Source organism: Haematobia irritans, chromosome 1 (assembly GCF_050003625.1).
Source record: "Haematobia irritans isolate KBUSLIRL chromosome 1, ASM5000362v1, whole genome shotgun sequence".
NCBI classification, from domain to species: domain Eukaryota; kingdom Metazoa; phylum Arthropoda; class Insecta; order Diptera; family Muscidae; genus Haematobia; species Haematobia irritans.
The window spans coordinates 153,005,211-153,026,169 of record NC_134397.1 but is presented as its reverse complement, the minus strand read 5'-3'; positions in this window follow the sequence as shown (position 1 = coordinate 153,026,169).

The window sequence follows — 20,959 nt, the reverse complement described above, 5'->3', positions numbered from 1 at the left end:
TTCCTCATCAGCATCCTCTACTTGCAGCAAAACTATCAACCAATTATCAGAATAAATTCAGGCAGTTCGCTAAACCCAAAGTGAACCGCACTTGAACCCTCCGAAAAAAAGTTTATGATAGCCGGCTTATGCCAAAATAAATTCATACAAACATCTCTATCTATTTTGCTTTGCCACCATCAAATAATCGATTTGAGTGCAGTTGGCTGGGTTTATTTTGAGCGTGCTTTCTCTTACTTCATTCGTGTTTTGTTTGTTATTGTTGGTTTGTACTGTAATCATATTTGTTATTTTGATCTCAGCTTTAAAATCATTGCGTAGACTAAACTACAAGTGTAGCTTAACCAACAGAGGAAAAGAATGCGTGTTTCACTTTGGGTTTAGCGATCTACCTGAATTTATTCTGACAATTGGTTGGTAGTTTTGCTGCAAGTGGAGGATGCTGATGAGGAATGTGGTAATTCCGAAACGTGCGTCCATCCAACCATCTTGCAGTCTATAGGGCTTTTGCCCAAATAAATTTGACAAACATTCTTTTCCTCTGTTGGTTAAGCTACTCCTGTAGTTTAGTCAACGCAATTTTTTAATATTTTTAGAAAGTTTTAACTAAACAGTATTACAAACGCCGACATCGCGCCGATATCGCAAAAATTAGTAAATATTTTTCGACAAATTCAAGAAAATTTATAAGACATAATTAATTTTATACCCTCCACCTTAGGATGGGGTATATTAACTTTGTTATTCCGTTTGTAACACATCGAAATATTGCTCAAGATCCCATAAAGTATATATATTCTGGGTCGTGGTGAAATTCTGAGACGATCTAAGCATGTCCGTCCGTCTGTTGAAATAACGCTAACTTCCGAACGAAACAAGCTATCGACTTGAAGCTTGGCACAAGTAGTTGTTATTGATGTAGGTCGGATGGTATTGCAAATGGGCCATATCGGTCCACTTTTACGTATAGCCCCCATACAAACGGACCCCAAAAATTTGGCTTGCGAATCCTTTAAGAGAAGCAAATTTCATCCGATCCGGCTGAAATTTGGTACATGGTGTAAGCATACAATCACTAAAAACCATGCAAAAATTGGTCCACATCGGTCCATAATTATATATAGCACCATATAAACCGATCCCCCGATTTGGCTTACGGAGCCTCCAAGAGAAGCAAATTTCATCCGATCCGGCTGCAATTTGGTACATGGTGTTAGTATATGGTCTTTAATAACCATGCAAAAATTGGTCCACATCGGTCCATAATTATATATAGCCCCCATATAAACCGATCTCCCGATTTGGCTTGCGGAGCCTCTAAGAGAAGCAAATTTCATCCGATCCGGCTGAAATTTGGTACATGGTGTAAGTATAGGTTCTCTAACAACTATGCAAAAATTGGTCCGCATCGGTCCATAATTATATATATAGCTCCCATATAAACCTATCGCCCGATTTGGTTTACGGAGCTTCTAAGAGAAGCAAATTTCATCCGATCCGGCTGAAATTTGGTACATGGTGTTAGTATATGGTCTTTAATAACCATGCAAAAATTGGTCCACATCGGTCCATAATTATTTATAGCCCCATATAAACCGATCCCCAGATTGAGCCTCTTAGAAAAGCAAAATTCATCTGATTCAGTTGAAATTTGGTACGTTGTGTTAAAATAATACCTCAAACACCCATGCAAAAATTGGTCGAAATAGGTCCATAATTATATATAGCCCCCATATAAACCGATTCCCAGATTTGACCTCCGGAGTCCCTTGGAATAGCAAAATTCATCAGTTTGGTTTGAATTTTGGTACGTGATGTTAGTATTTGGTATCCAACAACATGCAGGAATTGGTTCATATCAGTCCATAATTATATAGCCCCCATAAAAGCCGGTCCCGAGATTTGGTTTTGGAGCCTCTTGGAGAAGCAAAATTCATCCGATCTGGTTTAAATTTGGTACGTGGTGTTAGTATATGATATTTAACAACCATGCCATCGTGTTTTGTCTGCAAGCAGGTCAAGTTCGTAGATGGGTTATAGCAGTCCAGGTTTTGATATAGTCCTCATAGAAACCGACCTCCCGATTTTGCGTCTTGGGCTTATAGGAATCGTAGTTTTCATCCAATTTGCTTTAAATTGGCAGTCTAGAGGTATTTGAGGTGTGCTATAAAGAGGTGTGAATATTGGTCCATGTTTTGGTATATCCCACATATAGACCGATCTCCAGATTTTGCTTCTTGGTCTTATTGATACCGCGGTTTTTATCCTATTTGTCTGAAATTGGAAATCTAGAGGTATTGTAGGACCATAAAGAGGTGCGCCGAAAATGGTGAGTATCGGTCAATGTTTTAGTGCAGCCCCCATATAGACCGATCTCCAGATTTTATTTCCTGGGCTTAAAGAAACCTTAGTTTTTATTCATCTAGAGATATTTTCGGACCATAAAGAGGTGTGCCAAAAACGGTGATTATTTGTCCATGTTGTAGTATAGCCCGCATAAGAACGATCTCCCGATTTAACTCCTTGGATTTCTAGAAACCGTAGTTTTTATCCGGTTTGCCTGAAATTGTAAATATACTGGTATTTTAGACTCACAAAAACGTGTATCTGATGTAGTTTTTATCGGTCCATTTGGTAAAGCTTCCATATATGCCGATTTCACTTCTTGAGGGTATATAAGGCGCACTGATCATGAAAACTGCTTGAAACTGAATGTAAAATTTCCAGATTTTACTTCTCCGGTGAAAATCTACAGATTTAAGATTTCAAATCAAGACGTTATTTTATAATTTTCTTGCACACTTACAAGAGATGTTTATGATTCCTCTAAAACTGAAACAAAAATGGTTCTTATAAATCCAGAATCTGATCTAGTCTTCATAGGAAAATTTTTTAAATTTATCTTCCAGAAGTGTACTGGCTGAACTGCTCTGCTTGGTAGAATATCTGTAATCAAATCCCCCTGAAATTTGAAAGGAAACTATAATATTTGATTCATGGTGGTGGGCATTTAAGATTCGGCCCGGCCGAACTTAATGCTGTATATACTTGTTTGATCGTGGCTATTTGACAATTCATTCATTCACCACGAGCTTCAAACAATGCCATATCTGTCTTTAGTAGATAAAAGTGACGACGAATATAAAAAAGTCAGAACGAAAAGGAACGATTTAAAAAAAATATTTCCTTTGTACAAACAGAACGATGAGTCCGAATCACTACGGCCAACGATTTTTCCCAAGACTAGTCACGACATTTCTGATCGGAAGTTTGAGTTTTTCGTGTATGAGTCCGGATTTTCTTTTCGTGAATGTGTGTGATCGTGAGTCCTAACAAAAATATCGTGCGTGAGTCTGACGTTCCGTCATGATTGCGCATCAGCCTGAGTAAATATTACTCACGTGCCCTCTAATAAGTATGCCGAATATGGTGTAAATCGGTCAAGGTTTTCTTACACTGAAAAAACAGTGAACCCACCAGGAAGAAAACTTTTGATTAATTTTGGAAAATTTTTAATATTTTGTTTAGGCAGTAGCCGACTATCAAACCCTTTTTCGGGAGGTTCAAGTGTAGTTCACGTTGGGTTGAGTGAATTACTCGAATTTATTCTGATAATTGGTTGATAGTTTTGCTGCAAATAGAGGATGCTGATGAGGAATGTGGTAATTCCGAAACAGCTGTACATCCAACCATCTTGCAGTCTATAGGGCTTTGCCCAAATAAATTTGACAAGCATACTTTTCCTCTGTTGGTTAAGCTACACTTGTAGTTTAGTCAATGCATGGCTTTAAGCTGAGATCAAAAAACAAAAAACAACAATAACGATTGAAGAGAAGCCAACAATAACAAACAAAACGAATTTTTAGAAATTTTTAACTAAACAGTATTACAAGCGCTGGCATCGCGCCGATATCACAAAAATAAGTAAATATTTTTCGACAAATTCAAGAAAATTTATTAGACATAAATAATTTTTTTCACTTTTTAAAGAAAATTTTGTAGTTTGAAGGAAAAACTTGGAGTTCAAAATTGCAAGAATGTCTTTAGTGACTTGCGAAGTTCATGATGGACCCTTTTGTAGTAAAATTTACAAATTTGAAGAAATAATGAACTATTTTATGACAAATACGAATTTAGTAAATCTCTATCCTTAACTTGTGTATAATTTTTTCCCGTCTTTTAGTTCATTTAACTAACGTACGCAAAAAATTATTAGAGTAAATTAAACTTTCACCAAATATAATAAGTTCATGAACTAAAATATAGTTAAATTGGCTTTAGTGAAATAGTGAGTTCACTTTTTTTTGAGTGTATAGCCCCCACATAGACCGATTTTCCTATTTTACCTCTTTAGATTGTAGACACCATTGTTTTTATCCGATTTGCCTAAAATTGGAAATTTGATATTATAGATCCATAAGCAAGTGTGTCGAATACGGTGTGTATCGGTCCATGGTTTGGAATATCCATGTTTTGAAATAGCCTCCATATATAGACCGGTCCCCCCATTTACTTCTTCGGTTTCTAGAAATCGCAATTTTTATCAAAGCTTTCGTGCTCATTCCAGAAATGTTGGTAACATCATCGAATCATATGAAAGGCGTTCTTCCATCGGATTTTCTTGCGTGCTTTGACGAGAAAATTGACATAAAAAATGGTTTCTATAAATCCCAAATCAGATGTATGTTGGTCTCCATATTTATAAACTTTAAATTTAACTTCGGGAAGCGTATTAGTTGAACCGATCTGCTTGGGAGAGTATGTGTCATCAAACCCCTTGAAATTTTATATTGTGTCATCATATGAATGACAATGTGGGATATTTCAACAATTGGCAACCGCAAATTTAAGGGATCTTTTATGAAAGAAAACGGAGCCTTCTACATACTATTGCTGCATCACAGTTTAAAGTTAATTTGTGTACTCAACTAAAATTCAGTTTAAAATTGGTGGCTAATTTGTGTGAGTTTAGGAAAGGCAAACGAAAAGCATTTCTTAACTTTCCTTTGGGAATCAAATTTTGTATATTTCATATTTGAATTTCATGCATGATCTAAAACAAAGTGGTTATAAAAAATGCATGTAATATCAAATTCGTAGACCATTCAGGATAATTCGTCTTTAAACCAAAGAAAAAATATCTGTTTTTGGTTGGGAATGTAATATAATGTTTGTTCTTGATGGTTTCTTTTTTAATATTTTTATTGCCATTTTTAGTTTAGCTTAAAAAAATATGGCAAATATCCACTGAAAAAAATATTGACCTAATAGAAAAAATTATTAAACCAATTTCGCAAAAAGATTTTAATAATGAAATTATAGCATAAAGAACTAATATACATCCGATCCCTCGATCCCTCGGGGTCTTGGGCTTCTACAAACCACAGTTTTTATCAAGTTTGTCTAAAATTGAAAATCTAGGGGTATTTTGGACCACATATAGGTATGTTGCATATGGGTTTGTCGATCCATGTTTTGATATAACCCGCACATAGACCGATTTCCTGATTTGAATTCTTAGGCTTCTAGTGTTGATATACCCCCCATCTAGACCGATCTCGCAATTGACATCTTGAGCTTCTAGAAACTTTAGTTATTTTCCGATTACTCTGAAATTAAAAATCTAGAGGTATTTTGGGTCCAAAAGTAAGTTCGACGTATATGATGTATATTGAACCATATTTTGGTACAGCCTCCATATAGAACGACCTCCTCATTTAAATTCTTGTGTTTGTAGACAACGCAATTTTCATTCGTTGTTTTAAATTGTAAATGTAGGGATATTTTAAGTCCACAAAGTTCTAAAACGAGTTTGGATTATATCGATTCATATTTTTGTAAAGTTCCCATGTAGACCGATATCCCGATTTAATTTCTTGGGCTTCTAGACGGACGAAAAAGACAGTTTTTCATATGTTTGCGTGTAAAAATTATATGTTTGGAACTCAAATTTTTTAACACAATATTTTTAAGTGCAAGCATATAATGCTCATAAACTAGCATAACATGTTTGGGACATAAATGGTAATATGTTAGAACATATTATGTATGGGACATAAAATGTTTGTAAATATAATATGCTTAGATGCAAACATATATTAATTTGGAAATAGCCTGTATATGTGTTTGGAAAGAGAGACCTGCAAGTAAAATAATGGAAGTAGCCAATTGGCGCCTTAAAACTATATCCTCACAAAGAAATTTTCATTAACATTTTTTCTACCAGTGTATGCCCTAAGGTGGAACATAATGTGTTTGAATAATACAAACAATATTTTGTTTGGACAAATCCTGAAAATTTATATGCTTGAAGCAAAATGTGTTTGGGGGTATATGTTACAGAAGCGATTTTATCGAGGGTGTAGACGCCGTTTTTATACCCTCCACCATAGGATGGGGTGTATATTGACTTTGTCATTCCGTTTGTAACACAATTAAATATTGCTCTCAGACCCCATAAAGTATATATATTCTGGGTCGTGGTGAAATTCTGAGTCGATCTAAGCATGTCCGTCCGTCTGTTGAAATCACGCCAACTTCCGAACGAAACAAGCTATCGACTTGAAACTTGGCACAAGTAGTTGTTATTGATGTAGGTCAGATGGTATTGAAAATGGGCCATATCGGATCACTCTTACATATCCCCCATATAACCGGACCCCCAGATTTGGTTTGCGGAGCCTCTAAGAGAAGCATATTTCGTCCGATCTGGCTGAAATTTGGTACATGGTATTGGTATATGGTCTCTAACAACCGTGCAAAAGTGGCCCACATCGGTCCATAATTATATATAGCCCCCATATAAACCGATCCCCAGATTTGGCTTGCGGATCATCAACAAGAAGAAAATTTCATCCGATCCGGCTGAAATTTGGTACATGGTGTTGGTATATGGTCTCTAACAACCATGCAAAGATTGGTCCACAGTGGTCCATAATTATATATAGTCCCCATATAAACCGATCCCCAGATTTGGCTTGCGGAGCCTCTAATAGAAGCACATTTCATCCGATCCGGCTGAAATTTGGAACATGGTGGTGGTATGTGGTCTCTAACAACCGTGCAAAATTGGTCCACATCGGTCCGTAATTATATACAGCCCCCATATAAACCGATCCCCAGATTTGACTTGCAGAGCCTCTGGGAGAAGCAAAATTCATCCAATCCGGTTAAAATTTGGTACGTGGTGTTAGCATATGACCTCTAACAGCCATACCAAAATTGGTCCATATCGGTCCATAATTATATATAGCCCTTATATAAACCGATCTCCAGATTTGACCTCCGGAGCCTCTTGGAGGAGCAAAATTCATCCGATCAGGTTGAAATTTGGTACATTTCTCTAGCGTATGGCTGATAACAACCATGCCAAAATTGGTCCTTTTCGATCTATATTATATATAGCCCCCACTCAAAAATCACGATTGCCATATATTGCCATAGAAAATTTTGTCAAAATATAATTTCTATAGAAAATTTTGTCAACATTTTATGTCTGTAGGAAATTTTGTCAAAATATAATTTCTATAGAAAATTTTGTCAAAAATTTATTTCTATAGAAAATTTTGTCAAAAATTTATTTCTATAGAAAATTTTGTCAAAATTTTATTTCGTTTTTCTTCTTTTATTTCAAAATTTTATTTCTATAGAAAATTTATGAAGCATTTCATAGTTGGAGAGGAATATTTTTCAAGATCTTCCAAATTATTAAATATCTACCAATCTACCAAACAGTAAAAAAATCTGCCATTTTTGGTAGACTCGTGTTCGTAATTGTATATAGCCACTATCTCAATGACCAAATATCCTCGGCTCAATTTTAATGATTTTTTTGTTGTAATATCGGACAATAAAGAGATATGTGAAACTATATACCGGTCGTCCGATTTAATTTCGAGAGGGGTAGAAAGTTTCTTATAAATTCGGAATCTGATTTATACGTAGAAAATTTAAATTTTACTTTGGGAAATTCTATGTATTTTCAATTAAGCCGGTATGACCAGGGGTTTTCAAAGGAAAAGATTACATTGGATTCGTGGTCACAAGAATTTATGATTCGGCCCGGCCGAACTTACGGCCGTATATATTTCTTTCATATACCTTAGCTTCCCATAAATTTTCATAAACCATACATAAAATTCAAACTAATGTGCCGAAATTCGTTCACATTTTACCATATATATATATATATATATATATATATATATATATATATATATATATATATATATATATATATATATATATATATATATATATATATATATATATATATATATATATATATATATATATATATATATATATATATATATATATATTTTTTTTTTTTTTTTTTTTTTTTTGAGTTTAAAAACTATGTTTTTAGTTACCACATCATATTTGGTTTTATTATACCCACCACCATAGAATGGTGATGGGGGTATAATAAGTTTGTCATTCCGTTTGTAACACATCGAAATATCGATTTCCGACTATATAAAGTATATATATTCTTGATCAGGGAGAAATTCTAAGACGATATAACGATGTCCGTCTGTCCGTCTGTCTGTCTGTCTGTCTGTCTGTCTGTCTGTCTGTTGTAATCACGCTACAGTCTTCAATAATGAAGCAATCATGCTGAAATTTTGCACAAACTCGTCTTTTGTCTGCAGGCAGGTCAAGTTCGAAGATGGGCTATATCGGTCCAGGTTTTGATATAGTCCCCATATAAACTGACCTCCCGATTTGGGGTCTTGGGCTTATAGAAATCGTAGTTTTTATTCAATTTGCCTGAAATTTGAAATCTAGAGGTATTTTATGACCATAAAGAGGTGTGCCAAAAATGGTGAGTATCGGTCCATTTTTTGATATAGCCCCCATATAGACCGATCTCCCGATTTTATTTCTTAGGCTTATAGAAACCGCAGTTTTTATTCGATTTACTTGAAATTGGAAATGTAGAGGTATTGTAGGACCACAAATACGTGTGCCAAAAATTGTGAGTATCGGTCCATGTTTTGGTATGGTCCCCATATAAAACGACCTCCCGATTTGGGTCTTGGGCTTATAGAAATCGTAGTTTTTATCCAATTTGCCTGAAATTTGAAATCTAGAGGTATTTTATGACCATAAAGAGGTGTGCCAAAAATGGTGAGTATCGGTCCATTTTTTGATATAGCCCCCATATAGACCGATCTCCCGATTTTATTTCTTAGGCTTATAGAAACCGCAGTTTTTATTCGATTTACTTGAAATTGGAAATGTAGAGGTATTGTAGGACCACAAATACGTGTGCCAAAAATTGTGAGTATCGGTCCATGTTTTGGTATGGTCCCCATATAAAACGACCTCCCGATTTGGGTCTTGGGCTTATAGAAATCGTAGTTTTTATCCAATTTGCCTGAAATTTGAAATCTAGAGGTATTTTATGACCATAAAGAGGTGTGCCAAAAATTGTGAGTATCGGTCCATATTTTGGTATAGCCCCCATATAGACCTATCTCCCGATTTTACTTCTTTGGCTTATAGAAACCGCAGTTTTTATTCAATTTACCTGAAATTGGAAATCTAGAGGTATTGTAGGACCACAAATACATGTGCCAAAAATTGTGAGTATCGGTCCATGTTTTGGTATAGCCCCCATATATAACGACCTCCCGATTTTGGGTCTTGGGCTTATAGAAACCGTAGTTTCTATCCAATTTGTCTGAAATTGGATATCTAGAGGTATTTTAGGACCATAAGAGGTGTGCCGAAAATGGTGAGTATCGGTCCATATTTTGGTATAGCCCCCGTATAGACCGATTTCCCGATTTTACTTCTTGGGCTTCTAGAATCCGAAGTTTTTATCCTATTTGCCTGAAATTGGAAATCTAGAGGTATTTTCGGGTCGTAAAGAGGTGTGCCGAAAACGGTGAGTATCGGTCCATATTTTAGTATAGCCCCCATAAGAACGATCTCCCGATTTAACTCCTTGGGTTTCTAGAAACCGTAGTTTTTATCTGATTTGCCTGAATTTATAAATATTCTGATATTTGAGGCTCACAAAAACGTGTATCGGATTAAGTTTTTATCGGTCCATTTGATAATGCCTCCATATAGACCGACTTCACTTCTTGATGGTGTAGAAGGCGCACTGATCATGAAAATTGGTTGAAACTCAATGTAAAATTTCCAGATTTTACATCCACAGATTTAAGATTTCAAATTAAGACGTTATTTTATAATTTTCTTGCACACTTACAAGAGATGTTAATGATTCCTCTAAAACTCAAACAAAAATGGTTCTTATAAATCCAGAATCTGATATAGTCCTCATAGGTGAAATCTTTAAACTTATCTTCGGGAAGTGTCCTCAAGTCCTCAAGCCCTCCTGAAATTTCAAAGGAAACCCTAATATTTGGTTCATGGTGGTGGGTATTTAAGATTCGGCCCGGCCGAACTTAGTGCTGTATATACTTGTTTTTTCTCATCTAGAACATCGTTTAATTTTCAATGCTAAAGATACCCTTCACTTATGCGATAGTAAATCGTAGACCTTTTTCGATAAAAATTACCCATGTCCTTAAGGATATACACATGGATACTTAAAGGGTTGTCTAGATACTTGTGGGAAGGACTATGTTTGCGAATGTGTCCGTGTGTGTGAATGTTTATGTGTCATCGTATTTGATGACCTGTTTTGTTATCAAATACTATGAGAATGAGTTTTCTTTAAATTAAAGATTTTGCACACAAGCACACAACATTCCTAGTCAATTATCTTATTGAATATATTAGGGGGAATCGGATTTTAAGAAAAAAAAATATAGAATTTCAATACACAAAGTAAACTTAAACAAACCTAAAAACAATATTGAACTAATATGAAAGATAATGCAATCAACATTTTAGGATACGCAACTTAATCATTCCCTACGGGAAATTGGTGCAGATTGCCACTGGCGGACCTATCGCAGAACTGGTACCTGTACTCCAGTTAGTTGCAATTTTTAAATAGACGTAATTTTCTTATTTTCGTCCTCGCTTGATATTAATAGAATGGTGATGGGGGTATAATAAGTTTGTCATTCCAATTGTAACGCATCGAAATATCGATTTCCGACTATATAAAGTATATATATATATATATATATATATATATATATATATATATATATATATATATATATATATATATATATATATATATATATATATATATATATATATATATATATATATATATATATATATATATATATATATATATATATATATATATATATATATATATATATATATATATATATATATATATATATATATATATATATATATATATATATATATATATATATATATATATATATATATATATATATATATATATATATATATATATATATATATTCTTCAATAAAGGCGCTATCGTCCTAAACTTTGGTACAGATTCGTCCTTCGTCCGAGTGAAGGCCAGGTTCGAAGATGGGCTATATCGGTTCAGGTCCCATATAAACCGATCCCCCGATTTGGGGTATTGGGCTTCTAGAAACCGCAGTTTTTATTTGATTTGCCTAAAATTGGAAATCTAGAGGTATTTTAGGACCAGAAAGAGGTGTGCAGAATCGGCCCATGTTTTGGAATAGCCCCCTTATAGACCAATCTTTCGATTTTGTTTCTTGGACTTCTACAAACCGTAGTTTTTATCCGATTTTTTCTGAAATTAGAAATCTAGATGTATTTTAGGACATTAAATAGGTGTATCGGTGCATGTTTTGGTATAGCCCCCATATAGACCGATCTCCCGATTTTATTTCTTCGGCTTCTGGAAACCGTAGTTTTTATCCGATTTGTCTGAAATTGGAAATTTAGAGGTATTTTAGTATATAAAATAGGTTTGTCGAAAATGGTGTGTATCGGTGAAAGTTTTGGTATAGCCCCCATATAGACCGTTCTTCCGATTTTATTTCTTAGGTTCTGGAAACCGTAGTTTTTATCAGATTTGTCTGAAATTGGAAGTCGGGAGGTATTTTAGGACCACAAAGAGGTGTGTCGAAAATGGTATGTATCGGTCCATGGTTTGGTATAGCCCGATCTCCTGATTTGATTTCTTAGGCTTCTACACACCGCAATTTTTATCAGATATACCTGAAATTTGAAATCTAGAGGTATTTTTAGTCCATAAAAAGGTGTGCCGAATATGGTGTGTATCGGTCCAAGGTTTATTTTAGCCTTCGTTTTGTCCTATCTCCTGATTTAGACTTCTGGAGCGTCTACACATCCGAACTTTTATCCGATCTGCCTGAAATTCAAAAGGTATTTTGGGGTTTTAAATAAGTGTGCCGAATATGGTGTGTATAGGTCCACGGTTTGGTGTAGACCTCATATAGCCTGATCTCCCGATTTGACTTCTTGGACTTCTAGACACCGCAATTTTGGCCTCTTAAGATTTGTCTGAAATTCAAAATCAAAAGAAATTTGGGTCCACACATAAGTAAGCCGAATATGGGGCGTATCGATCGATTTTGATATACCCCTCATAGAGACCGATCTCCCGACTTGACTTCGAGACACCTCAATTTATATCTGATTTGCCGGAAATTCCAAATGTAAAGGTATATTCGGTCCGTAAATAGATGTAGCTAATATGGTGTGGATCGGTCCATGATTTGGTATAGCTCCCATGTGTTAAGTCTCCCGATTTCCATGTTGCTATATATGTTTGCTTGTCAGAGTATCTGTCATCAAATCCACCTGAAATTTTTTATACATGTATTTATATGTATTTTCAAGTAACCTGACGAAGAGTTTTCTCTGGAAACAAGTATATTTTTTGATTCATGGTGGTGGGTATTTAAGATTCGACCAGGCCAAACTTAAGTCCTTATATACTTGTTTTATAAAATTTGGGACCCGAATCTTGAAAATTTGGGTTCTTTCATTAAAGTCGTACGCCTTTTAAATGCACAAGATCACCGATTCCTCCAAAAAATATATAATATGCAAAATGGTAAAAAGGAACACCTGCATACCAATTCTTTTAAAAAAGAAATTGGGTTTTTTTGTGAAAATACTGGTCGTATCTTCAAAAATACAGTGCGTATTAAACTAAGTTTTATTTACAAATAAAAAATTTGATTTTATTAGAGAATAGAAAATAGAGATATTTTTAAACTACACATTTTTTTACCAACATTACTTTCATCTCTACACTGAAAAATCTGTGAATGAAGAAAAATTTAACTTAACAGTAGTACAAACGCTGGCCTCGCGCCGATATCACAAAAATAAGTAAATATTTTTCGACAAATTCAAAAAAAAAAAAAAATTATACATAATTAATTTTTTTTCATTTGATAAAGAAAATTTTGTTGTTGGAAGGTAAAAATTGGAATTCAAAATTGCAAGAATGTCTTTAGTGCCATACGATGTTCAAGATGGGCGCGTTTGTAGTAAAATTTACAAATGATGAGAAATAATGAACTATTTTGTGAGAAGTACGAATTTAGTAAATCTTTATGCTTCATTTGTGTATAATTTTTCCCTGTTTTTTAGTTCATTTAACTAACGTACGAAAAACAAGTAAGGAAAGTCCAAAGTCGGGGCCGACTATATTATACCCTGCACCACTTTGTAGATCTTAATTTTTCGACACCATATCACATCCGTCAAATGTGTTGGGGGCTATAAACAAGGTTTGTCCCAAATACATACATTTAAATATCACTTGATCTGGACAGAATTTGATAGACTTCTACAAAATCTATAGACTCAAAATTCAACTCGGCTAATGCACTAGGGAGGAACACAATGTTAGTAAAAAAACAAGTACAAATGGCCGTAAGTTCGGCCAGGCCGAATCTTATGTACCCTCCACCATGGATTGCGTAGAAACTTCTACGAAAGACTGTCAGCCACAATCGAATTACTTGGGTTGTGATATCTTAAATCGTTTCTAAATTGTGTGTTAGTCCATACGTGGTATACATTAGGCAAAAAAAGTATGTGTAGGTAAGTCTACAAATAATTACGAATCGATATGGACTTTTGCACGGTACATAGGGAGCTAGAATTGAAATATCGGGGTCGCTTATATGGGGGCTATATACAAATATTGATATGGACCAATTTTTGTATGATTGGGGATCGATTTATCTGAAGGCTATATATAACTATAGACCGATATGGACCTAGTTAGGCATGTTTGTAACGGCCATATACTAGCACAATGTACTAAATTTCAACTGACTCGGACGAAATTTGCCCCTCCAAGAGGCTCCAAAACCAAATCTCGGGATCGGTTTATATGGGGGCTATATATGATTATGGACTGATATGGACCACTTTTGGCATGGTTGTTAAATATAATATACTAACCACGTACAAAATTTCAACCAGATCGGATGAATTTTGCTTCAACCAAATTTGGCACGCATAGCTACAATGCTAATTCTACTCCCTGTGCAAAATTTCAACCAAATTGGGGTAAAACTCTGGCTTCTGGGACCGTATTAGTCCATATCGGGCGAAAGATATATATGGGAGCTATATCTAAAAGTAAACCGATTTCAATAAAATTTGGCACACTTGACTATAGTACTAATTGTTCTCCTTGTGCAAAATTTTAAGCAAATTAGGGTAAAACTCTGGCTTCTGGGACCATGTAAGTCCATATCGGGCAAAATATATATATGGGAGCTATATCTAAATCTGAACCGATTTCTTCCAAAATCAATAGGGATCTATTCTGAGCCAAAACACATACTTGGCCAAATTTGAAGTCGATTGGACTAAACCTGCGACCTAGACTTTGATTACAAAAATGTGTTCACGGACAGACGGACAGACGGACATCGCTATATCGACTCAAGAGCACACGCTGAGCATTTTTGCCAAGGACACCATGTGTCTATCTCCTCTCCTTCTGGGTGTTGCAAACATATGCACTAACTTATAATACCCTTTTCCACAGTGTAGAGCAGGGTATAAATATGTGAAACATTTATATTTGAAGCAATTTTAAGGAAACTTCGCAAAAGTTTATTTATGATTTATCGCTCGATACACCCTCAAAAAAATCGCCTCTCTAACATATGTTCCAAACATATTTTGCAGGAAGCATATATATTATTGGATACTGCCGAAACATTAATATATTTGTTTAATGTGAACATATTATATGTTTGGAAGCATTTTGAGCACAAAAATATTATATGCTTAGAAGAATTTTCCCCAAAGAAGATTGTGCTCATTCCCTAACATAATTTTCACATCCACGAAATTTTTTAGTTCTTGGCATCTTTTTCTGTATTACAAATAATGTTGAAGAAATTATTCAATTTTATAATTTTTTTTTAAATTTTACCTTTCGCCTGGACGGAGAATCGAACCGAGGACCATACAGTTTGTAAGCCAACAAACTACCACTGAGCTACGTAGCTGTTATAGTCACCAGTAGACAATTATCGTTATAAGTTACATTTATATAGCATAGTTTGCAGCGCCCACGAGCCCATGCAAACATAACCTTATTTAACAGAAATACACATGTGTTGGAAACGTGGAGCAGTGGTTAGCATGTCTGCTGTACATGCAAAGGGTCGTGGGTTCAATCCCTACTCCGACCAAACACCAATTGTTTTTTTTTTTAATTTACACATTTATATTTATACTATATTAAATTTTTATAATGAAATGTGGGTTATTAAAGATTTACAGTCAGAAACAGTGATTGATATAAACGAAATGGACTGAGATTTTGGATTTTGGATTTGAGATTAATAAAAAACTGTTTTTGGTATAAAAGTTTGAAATTTTGGAAAGAATTCAAAAACTCTAACAAAAGAAGAACGAGTCGAAAATTTATTTAGGCGTGAACAGTTTTTTACTAGCATTTAACACCATTTTAAATGCATTTAATATTTATCATGTTTTGTACTTAATTTAATTTTTAACTTTAAGGCCGGTATTAAGTTGGTATTATCGCTCTAAAATGACCCTGTTTTGCCTTTTACTTTTCTTTAATAATTCATTCTAAAGAAAATAAACTTTTTCAAATGTTTTAGCTGCAAAACTCGAACTTAATGCCCGCTTTTATATTTGAAAGTGTCCGTCAACTCTTCTTGGACTACTTATTAATAAAGAGGAACTAAACTTTATTCTTATACATTTTACTTTTTAATTTTTCACTATTTCCTCCTTTTTTCATTTTACTGTCCCAACTCTAAAAAGAGTATAATGCCCTTTCGTTATTTTTATGAATATCCCCTAGTAATTTGTGTATATTTTCCACCGTTTTTTTTTTTTTGTAATTTCCTTTGCCTGAATATTTTGACTTACTCCTCGTACGTTCCGGTTTCTTTTAACGAACCAAGAAAACTAGTGTACCCATAACGGCAAAATGATAAACAAAACACATGTCCACACACACGTAAAATGCTGCTTTCAAGACGAAAACACATGCTGTTTTTTTTTCAAATGTCTATTCTCTTGGTTCTGAATATCTATTCTCTTTATTCCGAATACTCATTCTAATATTCAAATTAAATAATATTTAGACTTAAGCATATAACATTTTTGGCCTTATCATAAAGCAGTTTCCGAAACAACATATAAGCGGTTTCACAGAAATTGCTCTCTTTTGATTCTCTCGCTGTGTTAATTTGATATCTATCGTCAACCCTCCCGGTTTCTATCTCTATTTGTCGCTCTCTGAATAAAATAAAACAACATATATATGTTTACTCGAAATTTGTAAAATTATATATGTTTACATTCACACATATAATTTTTATGAGACATGTATGCCCCAAACATAATATATTCTAACATATTAACATATGTGTTCCAAACATTTAGTGTTAGTTTGGGAACATTACATGTTCGCACTTAAATATATTGTGTTTAAAAATTGTGCCCGAAACACATTTTGTTTATATCGAAACATATGAAAAACATATTTTTCTAACAGTGTATATATGTATTAGAAGTTTAGGAAAATTGGAGTCATTTTTACAACTTTTGGACTAAGCAGTGGCGATTCTACAAGGAAAATGTTGGTATTTTGACCATTTTTGTCGAAATCAGAAAAACATATATATGGGAGCTATATCTAAATCTGAACCGATTTCAACAAAATTTGGCACGCATAGCAACAATGCTAATTCTACTCTCTGGGCAAAATTTCAACTAAATCGGAGTCAAAAATTGGCCTCTGTGGTCATATGAGTGTAAATCGGGCGCAAAAAATTGGCCTCTGTGGTCAATGAGTGTAAATCGGGCGAAAGCTATATATGGGAGATATATCCAAATCCGAACCGATTTCAACCAAATTTGGCACGCATAGTTACAATGCTAATTCTACTCCCTGTGCAAAATTTAAACGAAATCGGAGAAAAAATTGCCCTCTGTGGGCAAATGAGTGTAAATCGGGCGAAAGCTATATATGGGAGCTATATCCAAATCTGAACCCATTTCAACCAAATTTGGCACGCATAGTTATAATGCTAATTCTACTGCCTATGCAAAATTTAAACGAAATCGGAGAAAAAATTGCCCTCTGTGGGCAAATGAGTGTAAATCGGGCGAAAGCTATATATGGGAGCTATATCTAAATCTGAACCGATTTGGCTGATATTTTGCAAGTTTTTCGAGACTCATAAAATATTCGGATGTACGGAATTTGAGGAAGATCGGTTGATATACACACCAATTATGACCAGATCGGTGAAAAATATATATGGCAGCTATATCTAAATCTGAACCGATTTTTTCCAAAATCAATAGGGATCGTCTTTGAGCCGAAACAGGACCCTATACCAAATTTTAGGACAATCGGACTAAAACTGCGAGCTGTACTTTGCACACAAAAATACATCAACAGACAGACAGACAGACGGACATCGCTAAATCGACTCAGAATTTAATTCTAAGACGATCGGTATACTAAACGATGGGTCTCAGACTTTTCCTTCTTAGCGTTACATACAAATGCACAAACTTATTATACCCTGTACCACAGTAGTGGTGAAGGGTATAAAAAGTGGCATCTTTATCTCGGAATCAATACCAAAGTCCCTAAGGGTAGTTCAAAATCTATGGCTCCAATTTTAAGGATATTTAAGGATATCTTATTGAAATCTGTTTTCTATCCTCTCTATTATGTATTTATGTAGAAGTGGAAATTGGTGTATGTGTGTGTATGTCTGCATGTTTGTAAAATGAAAATTGAGATTGTCCTTTTGAATTGTTGTTTGTGGTTTCTAATAACAAGATGTTGTTTTGACATTTCTCGCTTTGTTGACTTAATTTCCGTATTTAATGACTCGTAATATTTTCTCTATGATTAAACGATTGCCACATATGTGTATTTATGTGGACACATACAGTTTTGGATAAGATAAAGATTTTCATTTTATTAAAATTTTGCTTGAGGAATATTTAAATATTTGGGTATTTCAAATATTTCTATGATTTACGACAGCTAGGGTCAAGAAGACAATTGAAAACCAATACGAAAATTTTAGCATTTTCGTGTTGGAGTTGACTGAATTATAAGCTCTGTGACTGTCGCAGCAAATTATTATATCCAGTAGCTAAAAATCTTTAAATCTGGCTGTCCGTTTATATTCAGAATTTAGACAGAGACAAATGGAATTTCATTCTGACATATGTTATGGAAGATTGTGGATGAGGACAATTTTTAGATGAGGACAATTTTATTTTTCTTAGAACCATGTTCACTAAGCAAATATCATATTATTTTGCTCTTCGAATATGATTGTGACAATCATGTTTCTTCTCTGCATATAAATGAAGAAAAGTCAAGCAGCACTTATCCTTGCAAGGAATTCATCGATAAACTTATAAAGAAATGTCGCACATATGTTAAATTCGCTTCTTTTACTGAATTTCAACGCTTTCAGAAATATAATATATGCACTTGATGTTCTTTATTTTAACTTCTCATAAAGTTCTTTTAATTAAATTTTTTATAACATGTTTATTCATATTTTAATGAGTAATTTTAACTTTTTTTGTTTCAAATAGGTTGCAAACAGAGCAAGAATTCATAAAATGGTACAAATCATTTAAATTTTGTCGAAAAAATGCTTAATACAATCTGAAAAAATTATGAATTTTTGAAAATATTTGAGGTCAAACGTTTTCGACAAGCGTTAGAATCCATTAAAAATTATAAAAAAAACAAAATTTATTTGACAAAATATCACAGAATTTTTTAATTTACATCCAAAACATTGAATTCGGATTACACCTAAAGAAGTGATGCAAATTCAGTGCAACGGCTGTTGAAATGGAGGACTTCCGTCCTATGACAAACCCATGATAAATCCATCGCTTCTGCGTCAATTTTGCACCACTTCCGGATCCAAAAAGAACATTTTCATTTTTTGTGGAGACACTTTTTTTGCTGGGTATTTAAACGAAGACTATCAAAAATTTTATTGAATATTTCATTTATTTAAACGTTTTCAATATTCTGAAGACAATCTCAAAACCATTTCCTCTTGCATACATACTATATATGAATGCAATTGCCTACATTTATCTATGTGTGTGTGAGTATGTGCTTGTTATTTGCTACTTCTGACACAAAACTAAATCGTTTCTAATTAGAAATCAACTTAATTGCTGTTGACTATTTACAATTTACAATGTTTGTAGGTCTTTGTTACGTATCGATATGCCATTACACAACAAACTTGTGTTTGCATCACTTAATATATGAATTGTTGACTGTTATAAAAGCCTATATCGTTTAATGAAAATCTATGTAAATTAAAATCTTGATGAAATAAGACACGAACCACCATAAAAGTCCATAATTTTATCTTCGGGTTGCATCGGAAGTATTCAAAAATTGTTAGTCAGCAGTTTTAAACAATATTAGAAAAACTAAAAATTGGAAACAAATACTGTAGTCATGTGACATACGTTTACGACGGTATAAAACGTACAGTGTGGAGCAAAACCGGTCCACAAAGATCGGAACGTTGATGACTGGAAATAAGTTATATGATAAAGCAAAAACTCACTTTCCATCCGATGCAAAAGAACATTACAGGTAACAACCTCAAAATATTACTGGTAATGATCTCCAAAAACACCACGTCAAGCAAACCGTTGAACATGGAAGGGGATGCCTCATAGCATGGGGATGGTGTCAAACTTGGTCGCTGGTTAATGATAAGGAATCATGAAAAAAGTAGAGTGTCTCGATATTTTGCCTATGTTTGTGGAGGTTTGCTCCTATTTTTTCCTATTTATTTTTCAACAAGACGGCAAATCTAAATATACTAACAAAATACTAAAGAAATGGCCACTACAAAGTCCCGATCTCAATTCAATTGAGATTTTATGGTCTCTGGTTAAAAGGCGATCGAGATTACACCAAAGAGCACAAAATGGCTATGAGATATAGAGCCATGTTAACCACAATTTGTCGGACGTTGCAAAAGGAATAATAAAGAACTTAGTAGTACACGGATGAAAAAGACTGTTTTTCATATGTTTGGCTATAAACATTATATGTTTGGAACACAAATTTTTAAACACAATATTTTTGAGTGCAAGCATATAATGTTCATAAACTAGCATAACATGTTTGGGACATATATGTTAATATGTTAGAACATATTATGTTTGGGACATAAAATGTTTGTAAATATAATATGCTTGGATGCAAACATATATTAATTTAGAAATAGTCTATAAACATATATGTGTTTAGTAGCTTGGAGCGCTATTTAACAGGGAGCGATATTGAATTAAGTTGGTGGTTGTTGCTTGTTATTACAAAATTTACATTTTATTTTTCCTTGGGCAATTGATCAGCTACTTCTTTGATCCTTACAAACTGTGTGGTCCGCTGTTCGAATACCCGTCCGGCAAAAGGTAAAATTAAAATAAAAAAATTGAATAATTTCTTCTACAATGTTTGTATTACAGAAAAAGGTGCTAAGAACTAAAAAATGTC